This window comes from Salvelinus fontinalis, chromosome 33 (assembly GCF_029448725.1).
Source record: "Salvelinus fontinalis isolate EN_2023a chromosome 33, ASM2944872v1, whole genome shotgun sequence".
Lineage (NCBI taxonomy): Eukaryota > Metazoa > Chordata > Actinopteri > Salmoniformes > Salmonidae > Salvelinus > Salvelinus fontinalis.
Window position 1 is genome coordinate 20,167,540 of NC_074697.1, and position 24,120 is coordinate 20,191,659.

Consider the following 24,120-nt stretch of genomic DNA (forward strand, 5'->3'; position numbering starts at 1 on the left):
ACTCCCGTTCCCAGTCGTTCTGTGGCTGCGTACTGGTACTCATTCTGGGTTTATCATGATGCATTTTCTGTTGATAGAATGCTGACATTAAAACGCTGGTATATTGAGCTTTTGATTCTGGTTTTATGTCCTTGTGCCAAGTCATAATTGCCTTCCTGAATTCTTTATTTGATTTGAAATCTCCGTCAGTAGGAAAATGTTGTCCAATTTGATCTAATTTGCTAAGTTTTTCCCATATTCCAGCCGAATTGGTAGAATGCTCGTGCGCTTCTTTCAGCGCCTCCATGGCTTCATTAAAATCTGCTAGCTCTATATTACAGGGAGAAACGAGTCCGTTTGTTGCCATATCAATAGTTATTATTCCCTAAACTCTCCCGACGGTGTTCAGGGTATTTTAGATTTCATCACTCCCGTCTATAATACCCAGATTCTATGAACTATTTTCTAATATAGCACTACACACCTCCCCGGATAATAATTAATTGGTCACGGCACTTAGTACCTTGTATTAGAACCGATACCATAGCGTCTGCAAATGTATTACTGGTGAATATGGACTTTATATCCCATTCCAGTACTTCCTAAAATATCACTATTATTGATAACCCACATAATCTCTATTCGCGCCCTCTCCCCATTGACATAAACCAACCTCTCTCCCAGTTGATACTGCTACTACACGTAAATCAAACAGTGTTTGAATATCCTATCTTTTGTTTTTGTTTTTGTTAACTCACTATCTTCTAGAACTCTCGTCTTAAAAAAAACTCACTGCAACTGGGACTTTTGTCCCTTTTACAGATCTCACAGGGAAATACCCCCACTAGGGACCTATCCTTACGGAACCTACCCTCCCTGTATTGTCACTCCTGGCTCTCGCAGAGAAAAACCTCCACTAGGGACCTATCCTATATGGAACCTTCCCTTCCTGTATTGTCACTCCTGGCTCTCGCAGAGAAAAACCTCCACTTGGGACCTATCCTCAAATGAACCTACCCTATACCAGATATTTACGACCGGTCATTTACACAATGGGCCTACAGAATTAAACTTAGACTCACCAGGTCCATATCCCATAATTAGTTCAGCCAAAGATTGTCATCTCCCCAAATTGTCAAAATGAGTGGAAACAGATATAGGAACTAGCCTACCTTGTTTGTTGCCAGCTCTGCTCCACTGATCTGGACTCTTTGGTTTGATTACAAATCGTGGTGAATCCTGCCGACAACGCCATCTGTTAGGTTCTTGTTTTTCAGAGTTAATATCTCACAGACACTAGAGAAGCTTGACCAAGTTTAATTCCATCCAAAGGGTCTGTACAGCTGTAATTCAGACAGCCAAACATTTCTCACCATCACACATATATATCCCACTTAAGAAACTCCTCCTTCTCTCCAATCCTTACATCTTATGGTTCCATGGGAAGAGGGTATCAGGATACTAAACCCTTATTACTCCCTTCAGGGGTCTGACCTCACCTCCTGACCTCAACCCCTCCTTCGCCTAGTCCACAGATGTCCATCGCCTCCCCTATAGCAATCCTTTGATCTCCTCCCGTCCACCCAGCACATTCCACAGCCACTCTGTCTTTCTACAGATCTCACTCCTTAATGTACTATGCTCTGATCTATCATGTCTTTAATATCTCAATGTTCAAAATGTCGAATCCAACAGAAGGATAATGACTGACTAAATTTAGCATTCATTTTTAAGGTTGACAGATTTAATTATGTGTTCTATGCTTCTAGTGAATCAATGAAATGCTTTGGCTGCGGAAGTGAGGGGCATTTGGTACATTATTGTCCTGAGAATGAGTGAGCAGAGCCCAGTAGCAGCTCTGGTACTGGTACAGCTACTGCACTACTGCGAAGGGATGAACATGCTAAGGGTTCAGGGGAAGGGAGAATGTGGGAAGATGTGGTTGGAAAAGTAGGAAAGGAGAAATTGTGGTGGATCAGAGTAAAGAGGGATGGGAAACAGCCAGTGAGTGTGACTGGGGTCGCTGTGTTGTTTCTGGAAAATGAAAGTGGAGTTCACGAGGAGATTGAAACAATGGAAAATTAAGCAGCTGTTTTCAAAGTACCGAGGATTAAGAGAAAGAATTTAAGGGGTGATGAAGGTTCTAATTCTAAGAGGAAGGTAGAGATGATAAATCAGTTGAGGGTAAACAGGTTGTAGAGATGTAGTTTTCCTCTGCGGATGATAGCAAGAGTGAGTCATCTGCTGTATCAAACAAAATAGTGAGAAAAATGGGGTGGAAGGGAGGTGTGGGATTGAGAAGGTACGTCAATTTCAGAAATTTACAAAAGGAAAAAAATACATGCAGGATTATAATGTAACAGATTTTTTTCCTGAAAGTGATTTGTGTATTGAACTAACAAAGGTTGTGATGGGGAGGTTTGACAAGCCCTGAAATCGCTAGACTCAAGAAAGTTGTCACGAGAATGACAAGTGATTTGAATACTAAAGGAAATTAAAGAGTTCAGTCGCAGCCTTAACTCCATAAAGAGTTTTCTGTCTCTACCTCTGTATTTTTTCCCAGCCATGAGCAGTTTTAGGATGTCTTCTGTAAACGTAAATGGGGCGAGAGGGGGGCGCTCAAGATGGCGGCATGAGAGGGTGTAACATTTCTAGCTGACAAACAATTTTTGGGTTTTCTCACAAAGTGTATAGTTTTTGACTGTAGTTGCAATTTTTTTTTTTTCACAAAAAATGATATCTAACCATACACGTGTAGCTATTTTGAATGATTTTGTAATTAATGACGATTTCCATGATGGTTTTGTAATTAATGACGATTTCCAACGAACAAGCTAGCTATCGAAAAGTTTCAGCATGTGTAGTTAAGTTAGCCTGCTAACGTCTTCATAAATAGTAGCATGGAATCAGGACATAACCAAACTGTTGCTGAGATAATGGATGTTGAAACTTCCAAGGAGAAAAGAGGCATTGTTGAAACTCACTCATATGCTTGCAGTGTAAAAAGGGGGTAAATGTGATTCATACCCGAATACCCCAACCAAGGAACAACTCCCAAAGAAGCTGAGAAGTGAACCATCAATGAGCCAGATACAGGACAACATTGTCTGCATCCTCACGGCTAAAATCAAAGAGAGCGCAGATGACATCATGGATTTGGTGAAAAAGAACACTCAGTATCATTAACCTGAAGAAATCGATTGATTTCAATACTGAGGAAGTAAAAACTCTGAAGCAGCAGAACGCAACATTGAAAATTCAGGTTGCAAAGCAGGAGAAGAAACTCACTGAAATGGAGTCAAAGGAAAATGAGGATGACCGGTATGGTCGGAGATGGAATCTTCGAATTTATAGAATAGCAGAAAAATCTGATGAGAACATCAAAGCAAGAGTGAAGGACATTTGCAGGGCAATAGTCCTGGAGGAGGAGCGAAATGTTGTTGCAGGTTCTCTGGATGTAGTGCAGCGTCTGGGTAGGCTGAGAGATGGGGAAAACAACCAGCCACCACGACCAGTGATCATGAGATTCATCTCCCGGACAGCGGGGGATCTGACATGGAAAAGTGCAAAGACAAATGACTATTTAAAGAAGAACAAACTGAGGTTCAAGGAGGATCTGACAGCATTTGACAAAGAATCTCGGAGTCGTCTGTGGCCGATGATTGAGAGAGAAAGGAAGGGAAAGTGCATACCTTGCGGGAGCCAAGGCTTTTGTTAATGGAAGGGAAACTCATGCTGACGCCTAGCTTTTATTGCATTGTAAGGGTAAGAGTGACGACTTTTATTTCACTACAGAGTCTCATGCCTGTTCCACAGATACTGCGTTTTGGAAGTGTCAATGGGGGAATGATATTTGGTTTTCATTTGGTACTAATTGGTCAGCAGGTGTCGATATTTTAAAAGGCAACTTTAAGGGTCATATATTGAGTCATGAAGCAGATAATACAGGGAGATGGATTATACTATTGGTAGATGTCAACCACGTTCAATTCATTGTTGAAAATACTTATGCTTCCAATAACAAGTCAAGTAACTGTATTTTATTTAGAGACATTGAGAGGAAAATAAATCAAATTATGTCTAAATTTCCATTGGCCAAAGTGATATGGGGTGGATATTTTAATACAGTATTACATGATAATCGAGATAGATGGCCTCCTAAGGATAGCAATTCTGTTTGTGAGATATATGTGTATATGTATGTGTATATGTATGGAATATATGTCTAAGGTTAGGTGTTCTAGATATTTGGAGACATAAGAACCCAGATGAGATTATGTTTACATGGAGTACCAAAGATTTATCTATACAATCCCGTATTGATTTCTGGCTGATATCTGTAGATAAATTGGCTGACAAGGTTGATACAGTCTCGATTGAACCATTGATTTTAACAGACCACAAAGGGATCTCAATAAAGATAAATATGCATGGTTTGTCAACAAAAAAAGTTAGTAAAGGTTACTGGAACGTGAACAACACTTTACTAGAGAATTAAGAATTTAAGAAGGAAGTAGCAGGAATTATTGATAAATACTGGAATTGTGCCTGTGTTATGAATACGTTTGGAAGTTACTGGGAGCTAATGAAATTTGATATAAGGCTTTTGGCTATTTCAATGGGGAAAGGCATTGCTCATGCCAAGAGAGAGAAATAATATGACATCATAAAGGGAATAAAGGATTATACAAAAAAAACTAAACTAACTACATCAGGAATTACTGGAGCTATCAACACTGCAAATGCAGTTAGACTGTGTGTAACGCCCGTTGGAAGAAGTGGACCAAGGTGCAGCATGGTACGTGTTCATGATACTTTATTTACTCAGAACACCAAACAAAACAACAAAAGAATAACAAACGTCACGTTCTGTAGGCTTCACAGAGCTAACAAAAAACACATCCCACAAAACTAAGGTGGCAAAACAGGCTGCCTAAGTATGATTCCCAATCAGAGACAATGATAGACAGCTGTCCCTGATTGAGAACCATACCCGGCCAAAACATAGAAACACAAAACATAGAATGACCACCCCACATTACACCCTGACCTAACCAAATAGAGAAATAAAACGTCTATCTAAGGTCAGGGCGTGACACTGTGACTATGAGGAAAAGGCCCGGGGAGCGTTTGTAAGATCAAGACGAAAACGGACGGAAGAGGGAGAGAAAAATACAAAATATTTCTTTAATTTAGAAAAAAGGGCGAAAAGACTTCCATATGTAAATGAATGATTAATAATACTGCCAATGAAAATTCAAAAGAAATCTCTCAGCATGTTGCCCAGTTTTATCAGAATCTCTATACATCAGCCCAGTCAACTTCCAATATGGATCTTATCTTAGACAATGTAGCAAACATTGCTAAGAAGATAGATAATGATTTCAGTGATTTTTGTGATGATGAGTTATCTGAAATTGAGATAAGACTGTATTAAAAGCCTTAAGGACAATAGGTCCCCTGGAAATTATGGTTTAATAAGCGAGTTTTATAAAGCATTCAATGACAATTGATTCCTTTCATTCTTGCTATGTTTCAAGAATCAATAGAAAAAGGGGAGTTACCGGCTTCCTTAAAGCAAGGTGTAATTACTTTGATTCCCAAACCTAATAAGGATACTCTTTATATAGACAACTGGAGACCCATTAGCCTGTTGAATAATGATGGGAAATTATTTGCTAAGAGGTTGAAACAAGGCTCGCATCATATAATTGATGAAGAGCAATCTGGTTTTATGCATGGTCGACACATTAGTAATAACATCAGGTTGATCTTAGATGTGATTGACTATAATGACCTCATCCTTGATCAAATCAAATCAAATTGTATTTGTCACATACACATGGTTAGCAGATGTCAATGCGAGTGTAGCGAAATGCTTGTGCTTCTAGTTCCGACTATGCAGTAATAACCAACAAGTAATCTAACCTAACAATTCCACAACCACTACCTTATACACATAAGTGTAAAGGGATAAAGAATATGTACATAAAGATATATGTGGTCTCCCGGGTGGCGCAGTGGTCTAGGGCACTGCATCGCAGAGCTAGCTGCGCCACCAGAGTCTCTGGGTTCGCGCCCAGGCTGGGCTGGGTTCGCGCCCAGGCTCTGTCACAGCCGGCCGCAACCGGGAGGTCCGTGGGGCGACGCACAATTGGCATAGCGTCGTCCGGGTTTGGGAGCGTTTGGCCGGTAGGGATATCCTTGTCTCAGTATGTAAAAATGTAATAAAATGTATGCACTCTACTGTAAGTCGCTCTGGATAAGAGCGTCTGCTAAATGACTAAAATGTAAAAAATATATGAATGAGTGATGGTACAGAACGGCATAGGCAAGATGCAGTAGATGGTATAGAGTACAGTATATACATATGAGATGAGTAATGTAGGGTATATAAACATAAAGTGGCATTGTTTAAAGTAGGTAGTGATACATTTTTACATACTTTCCATCAATTCCCATTATTAAAGTGGCTGGAGTTGAGTCAGTATGTTGGCAGCGGCCACTAAATGTTAGTGGTGGCTGTTTAACAGTCTGATGGCCTTGAGATAGAAGCTGTTTTTCAGTCTCTCGGTCCCTGCTTTGATGCACCTGTACTGACCTCGCCTTCTGGATGATAGCGGGGTGAACAGGCAGTGGCTCGGGTGGTTGTTGTCCTTGATGATCTTTATGGCCTTCCTGTGACATCGGGTGGTGTAGGTGTCCTGGAGGGCAGGTAGTTTGCCCCCGGTAATGCGTTGTGCAGACCTCACTACCGTCTGGAGAGCCTTACGGTTGTGGGCGGAGCAGTTGCCGTACCAGGCGGTGATACAGCCCGGCAGGATGCTCTCGATTGTGCATCTGTAGAAGTTTGTGAGTGCTTGTGGTGACAAGCCAAATTTCTTCAGCCTCCTGAGGTTGAAGGGGCGCTGCTGCGCCTTCTTCACAACGCTGTCTGTGTGGGTGGACCAATTCAGTTTGTCCGTGATGTGTACACCGAGGAACTTAAAACTTTCCACCTTCTCCACTACTGTCCCGTCGATGTGGATAGGGGGGTGCTCCCTTTGCTGTTTCCTGAAGTCCACAATCATCTCCTTTGTTTTGTTGACGTTGAGTGTGAGGTTATTTTCCTGACACCACACTCCGAGGGCCCTCACCTCCTCCCTGTAGGCCGTCTCGTCGTTGTTGGTAATCAAGCCTACCACTGTAGTGTCGTCCGCAAACTTGATGATTGAGTTGGAGGCGTGCATGGCCACGCAGTCGTGGGTGAACAGGGAGTACAGGAGAGGGCTCAGAACACACCTTTGTTGGGCCCCAGTGTTGAGGATCAGCGGGGTGGAGATGTTGTTACCTACCCTCACCACCTGGGGGCGGCCCGTCAGGAAGTCCAGGACCCAGTTGCACAGGGCGGGGTCGAGACCCAGGGTCTCGAGCCTAATGACGAGTTTGGAGGGTACTATGGTGTTAAATGCTGAGCTGTAGTCAATGAACAGCATTCTCACATAGGTATTCCTCTTGTCCAGATGGGTTAGGGCAGAGTGCATTGTGGTTGCGATTGTGTCGTCTGTGGACCTATTGGGTCGGTAAGCAAATTGGAGTGGGTCTAGGGTGTCAGGTAGGGTGGAGGTGATATGGTCCTTGACTAGTCTCTCAAAGCACTTCATGATGACGGAAGTGAGTGCTACGGGGCGGTAGTCGTTTAGCTCAGTTACCTTAGCTTTCTTAGGAACAGGAACAATGGTGGCCCTCTTGAAGCATGTGGGAACAGCAGACTGGGATAAGGATTGATTGAATATGTCCTTAAACACACCAGCCAGCTGGTCTGCGCATGATCTGAGGACGCGGCTGGGAATGCCGTCTGGGCCTGCAGCCTTGCGAGGGTTAACACGTATAAATGTTTTACTCACCTCGGCTGCAGTGAAGGAGAGCCCGCAGGTTTTGGTAGCGGGCCGTGCCAGTGGCACTGTATTGTCCTCAAAGCGAGCAAAAAAGTTATTTAGTCTGTCTGGGAGCAAGACATCCTGGTCCGCGACGGGGCAGGTTTTCTTTTGTTTGTTGATTTTTATAAAGCTTTTGACACTGTAGAACATGAGTTTATGTTCAAAGCAATACGTTTTTTGGGGTTTGGTGACTTTTTTTGAAAGCAGTCCAAACTTTATATAGTGGTTGTACTAGCTCTGTAAAATTAGTTCACGGGACATCCCAAAGACTTGATATTGGCCGTGGCATTAGGCAGTGCTTCCCAATTAGTCCATTAAATTTTTTATTGGTTACTCAAATTATGGCTCTTCATAACAAGAAAGGTAATTGTCAAGGTGTTTCAGCACTTGGCAATGAATTTAATCTATATAAACTGGCTGATGATACCACCATATTTTTAAGAGACAGGAATGAGGTTTCTAAAGTAGTTTCCTGTATTGAAGACTTTCCTTAGTTTCAGGTTTGAACATGAATATCAATAAGCCAGTCTTATTTCTACTCAAGGATTGTGTTTTACAGGAAGTATATGGTATCCCAATTAAAGATAAGGCTACTTATCTTGGAATTGTTATATGCAAGGATGAAAAACAAATGAGTGAATTCAACTTTAACCCCATTATTGAGAAAACAAAGAAGAAATTGAACCTCTGGTTGCTGAGAGATATTTCGTTATAGGGTCGGGATTTATTGTCCAAAACTGAAGGGTTATCCAAATCAGTTTATGTCTCATTATCACTTGAATTATCCCCTAAAATTGTAAAGGACTTTTATTTGGAGGAACAAGCCTCAGTATCTATGAAAGATATTCTCACTAATACCCAAGAACAAGGAGGTCTTGAGGTTTTAGATTTCAATACTCTAAATAATACTTTTAAAATAAATTGGATTCTGAAGTATGTTAAGAACCAGAACAGTATTTGGAATGTCTTTCCTAAGTATTTATTTGAATCTGTTGGTGGTTTAGAATTTTTCCTTCAATGTTATTTTTATGTTGATAAAATCCCAGGAAATTTGGCCAAATTCCATAAGCAGGCAATTTTAGCATGGATGTTAGCGTATTAACACAAATTTCCCCCTCACATATACTTTATATGGGACAACAAAGATATACGATTTAAAAATAAGTATATTTTTTTTTCGGAACTGGTTTGAGAATAAAATTATTTTGGTTGGTCAGTTACTGAATGAGGATGGATATCTACTCTCAAATTGGGAATTTCTTGATAAGTTTAAAATTCCAATAACCCTGAAAGAATATGCAATTGTTTTTGATGCAATTCCTGTCACGTTCCTGACCTATTTATGTTAGTTTTTGTGTGTTAGTTGGTCAGGACGTGAGGTTGGGTGGGCATTCTATGTTATCTGTTTCTATGTTGGTTTTGGTTTGCCTGGTATGGCTCTTGATTAGAGGCAGGTGGTTTGCGTTCGCCTCTAATTAAGAGTCATATTTAGGTAGGGCATTCTCACTGTTTGTTTGTGGGTGATTGTCTCCTATGTCTGTATGTATGTTCGTACCACATGGGACTGTAGCGTTTGTTTGTTTCGTTTCGTTTCGATGTCGTCCGTTTCCTGTACGTAAGTTTATGTTTAGTTATGTAAGTTTATGTTCAGGTTTCGTTCAACGTCGTTTTCTTGTTTTGTAGTTTGAAAGTGTTTTGTTTCGTTTCGTGTTGCCATCATCGTTGTTAAATAAAGATGGCTTATTTCCCAAAGCCTGCGTTTTGGTCTGAGGATCCTTCTCTCCTCACCTCATCCGAGGATGAGGAGAGCGTCACCCGTTATAATTCCAAGGGGGACTGTATCTCTTTTAAATTCCTCTGTGGTTAATGTAAGTAACATAGATTTACATGAAAATATATTCATTGGCAATATTAACATCAAAGATAAATGTAGTAATAAACAGATTAGGAATATTGTTTGTGACACTACAATTCCCACAGCAAGATTCTTTTGGTCAAATATCTATGGTGATATGCAATGGGGGAAAGCATGGAAAGTTGCTAACAAATATTGTATCAGTAACAAGGTAAAGGAAGTTTCATTTTAAATGTTACATAGAATGTATCCTGTGAAACATGTTTTTGAAAGATTCAAGCTGAATATTGACTATAAATGTGATTTCTGTGGTATGGAGAAGGAGACCATTTCGCATTTGTTTTTTGCCCGTATTTATAGTAGAATTTTTTGGATTGACATACAGAAATTTGTTACACAAAAATAGGACCGGTTGTACTATTTAATAGTTTTGATATAATGATTTATTTCAGAAATTCTGACATAGATAAAGATGTAGTATATTTAATTAAACTGCTAATAATACTAGGTCAATTTCACATTCACAAATGCAAATGGCTTAATTCAAAACCTAACTTTTTTCACTTTATAAATGAATTTAAACAATATGGCACTACTAAAATGAAAAACAAAAAGGCAATCAAAACGTGTTGAATTATTAATGAATATGATTAGTTTGTTTAGGATTCCTGGCAATATAAATAGTTTGTATGTATGCTTGTTTGCATGTGACTATTCCTCTTTTGTTTGTTGATATTTGTTAATAAAAATAATAAAAAATGGGGCGAGAGACGTTTAAAAAGAGCCGTGGTATATGAGTTAATGAAGGGAAAGGAAGTTGTAAACAAGGAACGCATAGCAATACTGAAAATGAAGTTATGTGGCAATAGGACTGGGGGGGGGGGGGGGGGGCGGTGGTGTGTAGTGGGATTGTGGCTATCCTGTGGAGTTGTGGCTTTTCTGTTCTCAAAAATAGTTTTTGCCATTGTGTTATGAGGTTGAAGAGGTAGTTGAGGGGAGGTTATTAAACGTTAGACCGAGGTATGAAAACATTACTATGTGTTTAAATGTACATGCCCCAGTGGTGGCAGTTGAGAGGGTATGTTTTTAGAGACATCATCAAATTCCATTGAGAAATGTAACACCGAGGATTGTATATTTCTTGTTGGGGATTTTAACGGCACTGTCAGTAATTTAGATAGAAACCACAAAGAACCGCATATACTGTAGCCTCAATGACTTTTTAAAACGCCTTATTGTAACGCATGAACTGTGTGATATTTGGCAGAGCCAACATGGAGGCACGAGACAGAACACATGGACCCATGTGGGAGAGAATAACATCTCTCTGGCCAGGTTAGACAGGTTTTATTGTAACACTGTGTGATGTTTGGAGCCAACATGGAGGTACGAGACAGAACACATGGACCCATGTGAGAGAGAACACCATCTCTCTGGCCAGGTTAGATTGTTTTTTATTGTTTTGAGCATCAATCTCAGGTCTGTAAATCAAGTGTGATAACTCCAGTGGGACTTTCTGATCATTGTTTAATAACAGAGGTGTTGTTCATTAACGCTGTAAAACCCAAAGTGCATACTGGCATTTTAATATAACTTTATTGAGTGATGCTCACTTCAGGAAATGTTTTAGTTTTTTCTGGGAGAGGTGGAGGTCTCAAAAGGATAGTTTTGTATCCCTTCAACAGTGGTGGGATATAGGGATATAGGGAAAATCCAGATTCAACAATTTTGTAATCAATACACTATGAATGTCACCAGAGACATCACCAGATCAAAACCAGATCAATGAAATAGTTGAACCCCCGACAATAGTTGAGACCACAGGAGATCGAGGCCATATTCAGGCCCTGAAGAGAAAAAAAAGCTGCATTGGCAGACCTGCAGGGTATCACAGCATAGGGGGCATTGGCAGACCTGCAGGGTGTCACAGCACAGGGGGCATTGGCAGACCTGCAGGGTGTCACAGCACAGGGGGCATTGGCAGACCTGCAGGGTGTCACAGCACAGGGGGCATTGGTGAGAAGTCCGTTTCAGGGAATCTCCGAAATGGATGCCAAAAAAGGGTGACCCTAGGAAGATGAAGGATATTTTGGACATCTCTAAGGCTATTGAGTTGGATGCTGGTCTAATTTCAATTGATCAGGAAATGGCATTTGACCGAGTTGAACATCAATACTTATGGCACACTTTAGAGGCGTTTGGTTTCAGCTCTGGTTTTATTGCCATGATTAGGGTGATGTATGGTGACATTGAAAGTGTACTGAAAGTTAACGGTGGCTTGTTGCTCCTTTTAAAGTGTGTAGAGGTATTAGGCAGGGGTGTTCTTTGTCAGGAATGTTATATGCCATCGCTATAGAGCCACTACTAAATAACATTAGAAGTTGTATTGAAGGGGTGTACCTTTCAAAGTATATTCCTCCAATTCGTCTCTCAGCCTTTGCTGATGAGGTAGTTATTGTAGTGAAAAATCAAGCAGAGGTGGATAGTTTGAGTCTCATGGTTGGTCAGAATATCCTCTGCAAAGGTAAATGGAGAAAAAAGTTGTGCTTCACATTGAAAAATGGTCTGGAGGCATCATGGCTTTGCTAGGGGGTTGGAATGGTGTAAGTGAGGTTTTAAGTATCTTGAAGTGTACCAAGGGGATGAGGGTACAATGGAAAAAAATTGGAATGGGGTGCTTGAAATGGTGGAAGGGAGGATGAGGAGATGGCGTTGGTTGTTATCTCGAATGTCATACAGGGGGCACACTATTATTGTTAACAATGTGGTTACCTCTGCACCGTGACATCAGTTGTCATTCTGGCTAAGATACAGGCGATTATTGTAGATTTATTTTGAGACAAATATCATTGGGTTCCACAAAGTGTTTTGTATTTGTCAAAAGAGGAGGGGGGACATGGTTTTGTACATCTTGCTGGGAGGGCTGCTGCTTTCCGGTTTCAGTTTATTCAAAAGTTGCCTAATGGACCACAAAATATGATTTGTAGAGGGGTGGCAGGTCTTGTACTACAGCAGGTCGGGGGATTAGGTTTAAAGAAGGATTTATTTTTGGCTGACAGTAGCCAGATTTCTAGGGAGGGTGTACCTCCATTTTATAGAGGCCTTCATAGAGTTTGGAGCATCTGGGTCTGCATCTGGGTCTGCCTCCTGTGTCTGCATCTGGGTCTGCATCTGGGTCTGCATCTGGGTCTCCATGTGGGTCTGGCCCCGGGACTTATAAAGATAGACACTGGATATGGGCTGGATGTAAGACATGCTTTTAAAGGATTAGTCAAAGAGAAAATTAAAGTGGATTTTGAGTTCTTCTCGGGCTGTAAAATGTGGGCTTACGAAGGAGCAATTTATTTTGTGGAAGAGCGAAAAAAAATTGTTGTTATTTTAAGTGAGTTGAAATGGCATTATTTGTGTTAATAATTACGTATAAAATAAAGGTTTTATAAAAACTCAAAACTCTCTTCTCTCTCTCTGCCTCTTTCACTGCCCTCCTCTCTCTCTCTCCCTCTCTTCTCTTATCTTCACTCTCTGTCTTCTCTCTTTCTGTCTCTCTCTCTCTTATCTTCTCTCTCTCTTCTCTCTCTGCTCTTACCTCCTCTCTCTCTCTGTCGTTCTCTCTCTCTCTCTTTCTGTCGCTCTCTCTCTTCTCTCTCTCTCTTCTCTCTCTCTTCTCGCATCTCCTCTCTCTCTTCTCTCTCTTCTCTCTCTCTTCTCTCTTCTCCTCTCTCTCTGCTCTTACCTCCTCTCTCTCTCTGTCACTCTCTGTCTCTCTCTTTCTGTTGCTCTCTCTCTTCTCTTATCTCCTCTCTCTCTCTTCTCTCTCTTCTCTCTCCCATCTCTTATCTCATCTCTCTATCCTCTCTCTCTCTCATCTCCTCTCTCTGTCTTCTCTCTTTGTCTCTCTCTCTCTGGCTCTCTCTCTCTGTCGCTCTGTCTCTGTCTTTCTATCTTTCTCTCTCTGTCTTTCTCTCCTTTCTCCTCTCTCTCTCTCTTATTCTCTTATCTCCTCTTTCTGTCTCTCTCGCTTCTCTCTTCTCTCTGTCTCTGTCTCTCTCTCTCTCTCTGTCTTTCTCTTTTTTTGCCACCTCCCCCATTTCTTTTCTCCCCCCCCCCCTCCCCCCTTTGTTCTCTCTAGTGGCCTGACCAGCTGAGGTCTTCGTTTATGCAGGTGTATGTGGATGTTCTTCACACAGAACGAATATAACCTCAGCTGCTTCCTCTTTCTAACTTCTATTAGCTGCCACCACCTCTGCCTGACCCATCATTCCCAGTACAGTACCTACCAACACTATTGTTTCCACACATATCTTACTGGTGCACCCAGGTGTGTGTATGGCCTAGACTGCATTCAAAACAGTCCCCACCCATAGGTCAATCACATTACAGTCACACTTGTCAATCACATTATTATACCCCAGTGGGTTCAGTGGTATCTGAAGGTTGTTGACACACTCCTATCCCTCCTTAGGAAGAAGGAAATGAGAAGTGGACAGAGTGAAACCCACAAGTCGAGCGATAATAGAGAAAAGGAGAGACCGCAAGAGTGAAGCAGGGTGGAAAAGGAGAGCCCTGCTGGGCAGGTTCATTAAAATTCCCATCTCCTCACCAGCAGGAGTCCCAATGAGCAGCACTCCCAAGGCCCACAGGGCAGAGGGCTGTGTGTGTGTGTGTGTGTGTGTGTGTGTGTGTGTGTGTGTGTGTGTGTGTGTGTGTGTGTGTGTGTGTGTGTGTGTGTGTGTGTGTGTGTGTGTGTGTGTGTGTGTGTGTGTGTGTGTGTGTGTGTGAATATGGTGTGAGATGGGGTGTCGTGGAGCCATAGGTTTGTGTGTGTGTGTGTACATGTGCATACGCATTTTAGCATTAGCATTTTAGTCAGTTTTGCTTGGTTGTGTGATGCAGTATAGTCAAATGTCTTACAGTGTACTGGTGGGATGGACCGACTCACTATGCGCAGGCTGGACTAACAGTTTGATGGACAGACTATTTTTCATCTTCATCCTCTCATTGATGAGGATCTCCACTATAAACTGAACAGAGAAAAACGTCCATGAAGCCCTTTCCATCACTCCACACTTCCCTCTCCCTCCATCATTCTCCTCCTCCTCCTTCTTTCCTCCACACCTTCTTCCCTCTCCCTCCATCACTCTCCTCCTCCTCCCTCTCCCTCTATCCTCCACACCTTCTTCCCTCTCCCTCCATCATTCTCCTCCTCCTCCTTCTATCCTCCACACCTTCTTCCCTCTCCCTCTATCCTCCACACCTTCTTCCCTCTCCCTCCATCACTCTCCTCCTCCCTCTCCCTCTATCCTCCACACCTTCTTCCCTCTCCCTCATCACTCCTCCTCTCCTCCTCCTCCTCCTCCCTCTATCCTCCACACCTTCTTCCCTCTCCCTCCATCACTCTCCTCCTCCTCCCTCTCCCTCTATCCTCCACACCTTCTTCCCTATCCCTCCATCACTCTCCTCCTCCTCACTCTCCCTCTAGCCTCCACACCTTCTTCCCTCTCCCTCCATCACTCTCCTCCTCCTCCTCCCTCTATCATCCACACCTTCTTCCCTCTCCCTCCATCACTCTCCTCATCCTCCCTCTCCGTCTATCCTCCACACCTTCTTCCCTCTCCCTCCATCACTCTCCTCCTCCTCCCTCTCCCTCTTTCCTCCACACCTTCTTCCCTCTCCCTCCATCACTCTCCTCCTCCTCCTCCCTCTATCCTCCACACCTTCTTCCCTCTCCCTCCATCACTCTCCTCCTCCTCCTCCCTCTATCATCCACACCTTCTTCTCTCTCCCTCCATCACTCTCCTCCTCCTCCCTCCTCCCTCTATCCTCCACACCTTCCCTCTCCCTCCATCACTCTCCTCCTCCTCCTCCTCTCTCTATCATCCACACCTTCTTCCCTCTCCCTCCATCACTCTTCTCCTCCTCCCTCTCCCTCTTTCCTCCACACCTTCTTCCCTCTCCCTCCATCACTCTCCTCCTCCCTCTCCCTCTATCCTCCACACCTTCTTCCCTCTCCCTCCATCACTCTCCTCCTCCTCCCTCTATCCGCTATCCTCCACATATCCTTGTCTTGCCAATCATCTTCACTTGTTCCTCAACCGGCTCAAACTTTAAAAAGTTTATGCGCTTCAAAAAGTTTTTCTTCCATTACAAAACGAGGCCAAATCAATTAACTTGTTTCATACTATTCATCTCATCTCAAAAAACATAACAAGTACATTTGTCCCCAGCAACAGGGACTATGGTTTATTAGTTCCATGCAAACTGAGTTTTATTAAAAAAAAGGGGTCTTATAGCCAATGTTCCAATTAGACAACTGCCATCTTAAATCTTAACGGGCACTGAACATACTGCTTCATTAGCTATGCAAATGAGTTGAGCGCTGTGTGGGTGTGTGTAATGACTAGAGCGCTATAATAAAACTGTCAATGGAAATAAACAGGTTTAACAGAGAGGAACCGTTTCTTCAGCGCTCCAAACCCACCAGTTCCCCCGCCGGGCTAAACAAGGAGCTACAACAACGCTTCGAAAACGCTTAACAACAAGAAGCAGAACGTCACAGGAAAAGTGGCCGCGTTCGAAAGGGGATTCTACAGTATGTTTATGTGTTTGGAGTTTGGAGTTTAGCTAGAGAGTGCAGAATTATCACAAGCTGTGCTGATGTGATGAAGGTGGTGAGATTTGTAACAGCTGTTTGTTGAGGTTCCTGGTGAGAGAATAAATTAGGTTTCAAGTGATGAGTGATGAGTGTGATGACACCAGTAGTGATCGAAGTAGTTGCCATTCTAAGAGATTGAAGGAGATGTGCAATGATTTATATGTTAATACATTATTATGACAACTTCTGTGGTTGCTTGTAAAAATGAGTAATATGGTAACATCAACAAGGTCAAGTCTTACAAGTTATACTATTTCATTGAAAAGCAAGCATCAGAGCCCTGGGATAGTATTGAGCACAGAGGATATGCAGCCAGCATTATAGGATAAAAAAAAGCGTGATTGGAGTTGGGGGGATATTCATTTCATATTGAAACTGAACAACCTGCTCCATTTTGCTAATGTGCAATCAGTTTGATTTGGTCTGAAAATCCTTGCTATTCCATTAGCTTGTTTACTTTCAAAGCAAATTACATTTCTCGCCTTCCCTGTGTGTTTGTGTTGCACATGTATGTGTTTCTGGCCTTCCCTGTGTGTTTGTGTTGCACATGTATGTGTTTCTCGCCTTCCCTGTGTGTTTGTGTTGCACATGTATGTGTTTCTCGCCTTCCCTGTGTGTTTGTGTTGCACATGTATGTGTTTCTCGCCTTCCCTGTGTGTTTGTGTTGCACATGTATGTGTTTCTCACCTTCCCTGTGTGTTTGTGTTGCACATGTATGTGTTTCTCACCTTCCCTGTGTGTTTGTGTTGCACATGTATGTGTTTCTCGCCTTCCCTGTGTGTTTGTGTTGCACATGTATGTGTTTCTCGCCTTCCCTGTGTGTTTGTGTTGCACATGTATGTGTTTCTCACCTTCCCTGTGTGTTTGTGTTGCACATGTATGTGTTTCTCGCCTTCCCTGTGTGTTTGTGTTGCACATGTATGTGTTTCTCGCCTTCCCTGTGTGTTTGTGTTGCACATGTATGTGTTTCTCGCCTTCCCTGTGTGTTTGTGTTGCACATGTATGTGTTTCTGGCCTTCCCTGTGTGTTTGTGTTGCACATGTATGTGTTTCTCGCCTTCCCTGTGTGTTTGTGTTGCACATGTATGTGTTTCTCGCCTTCCCTGTGTGTTTGTGTTGCACATGTATGTGTTTCTCGCCTTCCCTGTGTGTTTGTGTTGCACATGTATGTGTTTCTCACCTTCCCTGTGTGTTTGTGTTGCACATGTATGTGTTTCTCGCCTTCCCTGTGTGTTTGTGTTGCACATGTATGTGTTTCTCACCTTCCCTGTGTGTTTGTGTTGCACATGTATGTGTTTCTCACCTTCCCTGTGTGTTTGTGTTGCACATGTATGTGTTTCTGGCCTTCCCTGTGTGTTTGTGTTGCACATGTATGTGTTTCTCGCCTTCCCTGTGTGTTTGTGTTGCACATGTATGTGTTTCTCGCCTTCCCTGTGTGTTTGTGTTGCACATGTATGTGTTTCTCGCCTTCCCTGTGTGTTTGTGTTGCACATGTATGTGTTTCTCACCTTCCCTGTGTGTTTGTGTTGCACATGTATGTGTTTCTCACCTTCCCTGTGTGTTTGTGTTGCACATGTATGTGTTTCTCGCCTTCCCTGTGTGTTTGTGTTGCACATGTATGTGTTTCTCACCTTCCCTGTGTGTTTGTGTTGCACATGTATGTGTTTCTCACCTTCCCTGTGTGTTTGTGTTGCACATGTATGTGTTTCTGGCCTTCCCTGTGTGTTTGTGTTGCACATGTATGTGTTTCTCACCTTCCCTGTGTGTGTATGCATGTGTGTGTTCGCAGACAGATGTGTAGGATCTGTGGGATGATTGTTGCCTTTAGGAGGTTTATTTTTAGTAGGTGACTTACATCTCTTAACAGTGTGTGTGTGTGCATTACGACTCTTAAGTCTCTAAAACGATGCCTTTGCGACTCATGCATAAACTCCTTACCATAAACACAGATTGAGAGGAAGAGGAGGAGGAATAGGAGGAGAAGGAAGCAGAGGGGGGAGAGGAGGAAGATGATGATGAGGATGAGGAAGAGGAGGAGAAGGAAGCGGAGGAAGAGGATGATGAGGATGGGGAAGAGGAGGAGGAAGTGTAAGAGGACGAATACAAAGAGGGAAAGAAAAAACAAGCTGAAAAAGAGAAAGAGTCAAAGGGAAACACAGTGTGTATTCAGAAGGACTATTCCCAGAGGGATGTGTTGCTGTCCTCTGAAGGCAGAACTCATTACAAGCCAATCAGATTAACTGTACAGAGACAACCAGCTAAGTGTTAACATATGTAAATGACAGTCTTTGTGTTCAACCAAACAAGCAGAAATCCCTACACACCTCTTCATGCAGCACGGCACAGCGCCACCTCACCACAGTCTAGTCCTCATGGGGACCATGGAAGATAACGCGCTGCACAGGGAGTTGAAATGGCTGCCTGATATGTTGTCCTGATGTTCTATCTACATAAATACAAGCATTACACAGGCTGGCATACCAACAACAACACACAGTACATATGGACTGGAGGGACAATGGTAAGACACAGATAGAAATAATGAAGAATCTGGGAGAATGAGTGAAAAAATAGGTAAGATGAGACAATGAGAAGAGTGAAGAGAGAGGAAGCGATGCTGAGAGTTAGGGAGGAGGGACAGACAGAGGATGGAGAGTGTGAAAGAGAAAGAAAGAGAGAGGAAGAGATTCTGAGAGTTAGGGAGGAGGGACAGACAGAGGATGGAGAGTGTGAAAGAGAAAGGGAACGAGAGAGACATATAAATGTGAGAAAGGGGCTGGATGTAGGAGAGACAAAATGATAGGCTAGAGAGACACAGTGATAGGATAGAGAGACACAATGATAGGACAGAGAGGCACAATGATAGGACAGAGAGACACAATGATAGGACAGAGATACACAATGATAGGACAGAGAGACACAATGATAGGACAGAGATACACAATGATAGGACAGAGAGACACAATGATATGACAGAGATACACAATGATAGGATAGAGAGACACAATGATAGGATAGAGATACACAATGATAGGACAGAGAGACACAATGATAGGATAGAGAGACACAATGATAGGATAGAGAGACACAATGATAGGATAGAGAGACACAATGATAGGATAGAGAGACACAGTGATAGGATAGAGAGACACAATGATAGGATAGAGAGACAGGGACAAAATGAAAAGATAGCGTGACAGAAGGACAGGATATAGAGACACAATGATAGGATATAGAGACACAATGATAGGAGAGACACAATGATAGGATAGAGAGACACAATGATAGGATAGAGAGACACAGTGATAGGACAGAGATTCACAATGATAGGATAGAGATACACAATGGTAGGACAGAGAGACACAATGATAGGATAGAGATACACAATGATAGGATAGAGAGACAGGGACAAAATGAAAAGATAGAGTGACAGAATGACAGGATATAGAGACACAATGATAGGATATAGAGACACAATGATAGGATAGAGAGACACAACGATAGGATAGAGAGACAGGGACAGAATGAAAGGATAGAGAAACAGAATGATAGGATAGAGAGAAAGAATGATAGGATAGAGAGACAGAATGATAGGATAGAGAGACAGGGACAGAATGAGAGGATAGAGAAACAGAATGATTGGATAGAGAGACAGGGACAGAATGAGAGGATAGAGAGACAGAATGATAGGATAGAGAGAAAAAATGATAGGATAGAGAGACAGGGACAGAATGAGAGGGTAGAGAAACAGAATGACTGGATAGAGAGACAGGGACATAATGATAGGATAGAGAGACAGGGACAGAATGAGAGGATAGAGAGACAGGGACAGAATGATAGGATAGAGAGACAGGGACAGAAGGAGAGGGTAGAGAGACAGGGACAGAATGATAGGATAGAGAGACAGGGACAGAATGAGAGGGTAGAGAAACAGAATGATAGGATAGAGAGACAGGGACAGAATGAGAGGGTAGAGAAACAGAATGACTGGATAGAGAGACAGGGACATAATGATAGGGTAGAGAAACAGGGACAGAATGAGAGGATAGAGAGACAGGGACAGAATGATAGGATAGAGAGACAGGGACAGAATGAGAGGGTAGAGAAACAGAATGATAGGATAGAGAGACAGGGACAGAATGAGAGGGTAGAGAAACAGAATGACTGGATAGAGAGACAGGGACATAATGATAGGGTAGAGAGACAGGGACAGAATGAGAGGATAGAGAGACAGGGACAGAATGAGAGGATAGAGAGACAGGGACAGAATGAGAGGGTAGAGAAACAGAATGATAGGATAGAGAGACAGGGACAGAATGAGAGGGTAGAGAAACAGAATGATAGGATAGAGAGAAAGAATGATAGGATAGAAAGACAGGGACAGAATGATAGGATAGAGAGAAAGAATGATAGGATAGAGAGACCTGGACAGAATGATAGGATAGAGAAACAGAATGATAGGATAGAGAGACAGGGACAGAATGAGAGGATAGAGAGACAGGGACAGAATGGGCGGATAGAGAAACAGGATGACAGGATAGAGAGACAGGGACAGAATGATAGGATAAAGAGACAGGGTGAGAGATAGACAGAATGATGGGATAAAGAGACAGGGGGAGAGATAGACAGAATGATAGGATAAAGAGACAGGGTGAGAGATAGACAGAATGATAGGATAAAGAGACAGGGGGAGAGATAGACAGAATGATAGGATAAAGAGACAGGGTGAGAGATAGACAGAATGATAGGATAAAGAGACAGGGTGAGAGATAGACAGAATGATAGGATAAAGAGACAGGGTGAGAGATAGACAGAATGATAGGATAAAGAGACAGGGGGAGAGATAGACAGAATGATAGGATAAAGAGACAGGGGGAGAGATAGACAGAATGATAGGATAAAGAGACAGGGGGAGAGATAGACAGAATGATAGGATAAAGAGACAGGGTGAGAGATAGACAGAATGATAGGATAAAGAGACAGGGTGAGAGATAGACAGAATGATAGGATAAAGAGACAGGGTGAGAGATAGACAGAATGATAGGATAAAGAGACAGGGTGAGAGATAGACAGAATGATAGGATAAAGAGACAGGGGGAGAGATAGACAGAATTATAGGATAAAGAGACAGGGTGAGAGATAGACAGAATGATAGGATAAAGAGACAGGGGGAGAGATAGACAGAATGATAGGATAAAGAGACAGGGGGAGAGATAGACAGAATGATAGGATAAAGAGACAGGGTGAGAGATAGACAGAATGATAGGATAAAGAGACAGGGGGAGAGATAGACAGAATGATAGGATAAAGAGACAGGGTGAGAGATAGACAGAATGATAGGATAAAGAGACAGGGGGAGAGATAGACAGAATGATAGGATAAAGAGACAGGGGGAGAGATAGACAGAATTATAGGATAGAGAGTTAAATGGAGAGAATAGGGAGACAGAATGATAGGATAGAAAGACAGGGTGTAACGGCAGTCTAGCTCTTCCTCCTCCTCGGAGGAGGAGAGGAGAGAAGGATCGGAGGACCAATGTGCAGCATGGTAATTTTCCATGAATTTAATTAACACAAAGACAAGATACTGACAAACTAATACAAAACGACAAACGACCGTGAAGCTACAAACGAAAGTGCAATACACAAGCTACTAACGTTAGACATAGACACTATACAAAATTACAAACGAACTAACCGTCACAGTCCAAAATAACAAACAAACTAACCGTCACAAACACTGACACAGGAAACAACCACCCACAATCCCCAACACAAAACAAGCCACCTATATATGATTCTCAATCAGGGACAACGATTGACAGCTGTCTCTGATTGAGAACCATATTAGGCTGAACACAGAAACAGACGAACTAGACACACAACATAGAATTCCCACCCAGCTCACGTCCTGACCAACACTAAACAAGCAAAACACATAAGAACTCTGGTCAGGACGTTACACAGTGACAGAATGATAGAATATAGAGACAGAATGATAGCATATAGAGACAGGGACGGAATGATAGGATAGAGAGACAGGAGGAGAGTTAGACAGAATGATAGGATAGAGAGACAGAATGAGAGAATAGGGAGACAGAATGATAGGATAGAGAGACAGAATGGTAGGATAGAGAGACAGAATGATAGGGCACAGTCAGAAAGATAGGATAGAGAGACAGAATGATAGGGTATAGAGTCGGAAAGATAAGATAGAGAGACAGAATGATAGGATAGAGAGACATAATGAAAGGCTAGAGAGACAGAATGATTGGATATAGAGACAGCATGATAGGTTAGAGTGACAGAACTATGTGATGTTGAGCCATCATGGTAGGATAGAGAGACAGAAATGTGATGTAGATCCGGAATGATAGGGTAGAGTGACAGAATGATAGGCTAGAGAGACAGAATGATAGGATAGAGAGACAGAATGATTGAAATCAGCTGATTTCATACAAATCTGAACCTTTGTGAACTGTTCCTAAGATCTGTGGTTCGTCATGTAAGTTGAGAGGGGTGTATCTTGGCTATAAAAGATCTTTGTACTTTTATGTTGGTACTTTTCAATGGTTCATTAGAGATAGCGCATCATTGAAAGTCAAAAAAGGAAATCATCTGTACGTTAATAACCTATTTACTGACTCTTTATGTAGTGTCCTGTAATACTTAGTTTGAAGTGAGACACGGTCGGTCTTTCATAACACATCCGTAAAGACGACATCACATGACGCTGTACTTCATTTAAGGTCAGACCCCTTTAGTCATTCATAACACATACATAAATGCCTTGTATCATATGATGCTGTACTTACTATGAAGTCAGAAACTTTCTGTCATTCATAACACATACATAAAGGCACAACGATGTAAACAAACATTTATGAAAACTTTGGAAATGATCACTTACAGCTAAAACACATAAACATTAAATACATGTAAAAAAAATACAAATAACATGAAGTTTCAACAAGTCCAGCAATGCAATAACATTGAACTTTAACAGGGCTGTGAATAATGCAATAAGATTCAACATTACACAGGGCTGTGAATAGTGTAGCTTGTCCCCGAGCTGTGAATGAATGGTTATGTCCTCTCTTACTGCTGGAGGTACTGCATGTTGGTTCCAACCTTAAAGTAACAACAAAGAAAGTTAGCAGGTCTGTTAGGAATTGGCTTTGTTGGATAAGGGCATTCTCTGCTGCGCCAGGAACTCTAAATGGGAAGATGGAAAACTTGTATTATTACATTCCTCTTTCATTTACAAATCTCAGGATGTGACTATGAGACATGGCTGTATCTAGAGGGATTTGTATTTAGCTGAGGCTGCTAGAACGCAAAATGTGAAGTCACCGAAATGATTTGAAATAACGATTGAGGCAGCAACAGTATGTAATCTAATTCAACACTTAACTACTACAAACTAATTTAAATTACAATAAATTAAGGTTAAGCTACTTGTTTTTCACTGTCCAATGGAAACACAAATGGGGCATTTGACTTGCGAACTCATCACATGATCAGCATCTCATCAGCAGCACTAAAAATGTACTTCCTGGTCACGGAATTTCGGACATTTTATAAATAAAATTCCCCCACGTAAAAGTAGAAAAGTTTCAACAACCATTCAAGATATATGAAAAATAATTGTCTAAACATTAACAATGATTCAGATTTATTCATATTTGATTTTTAAAACATGTTCCATGGTCAAATA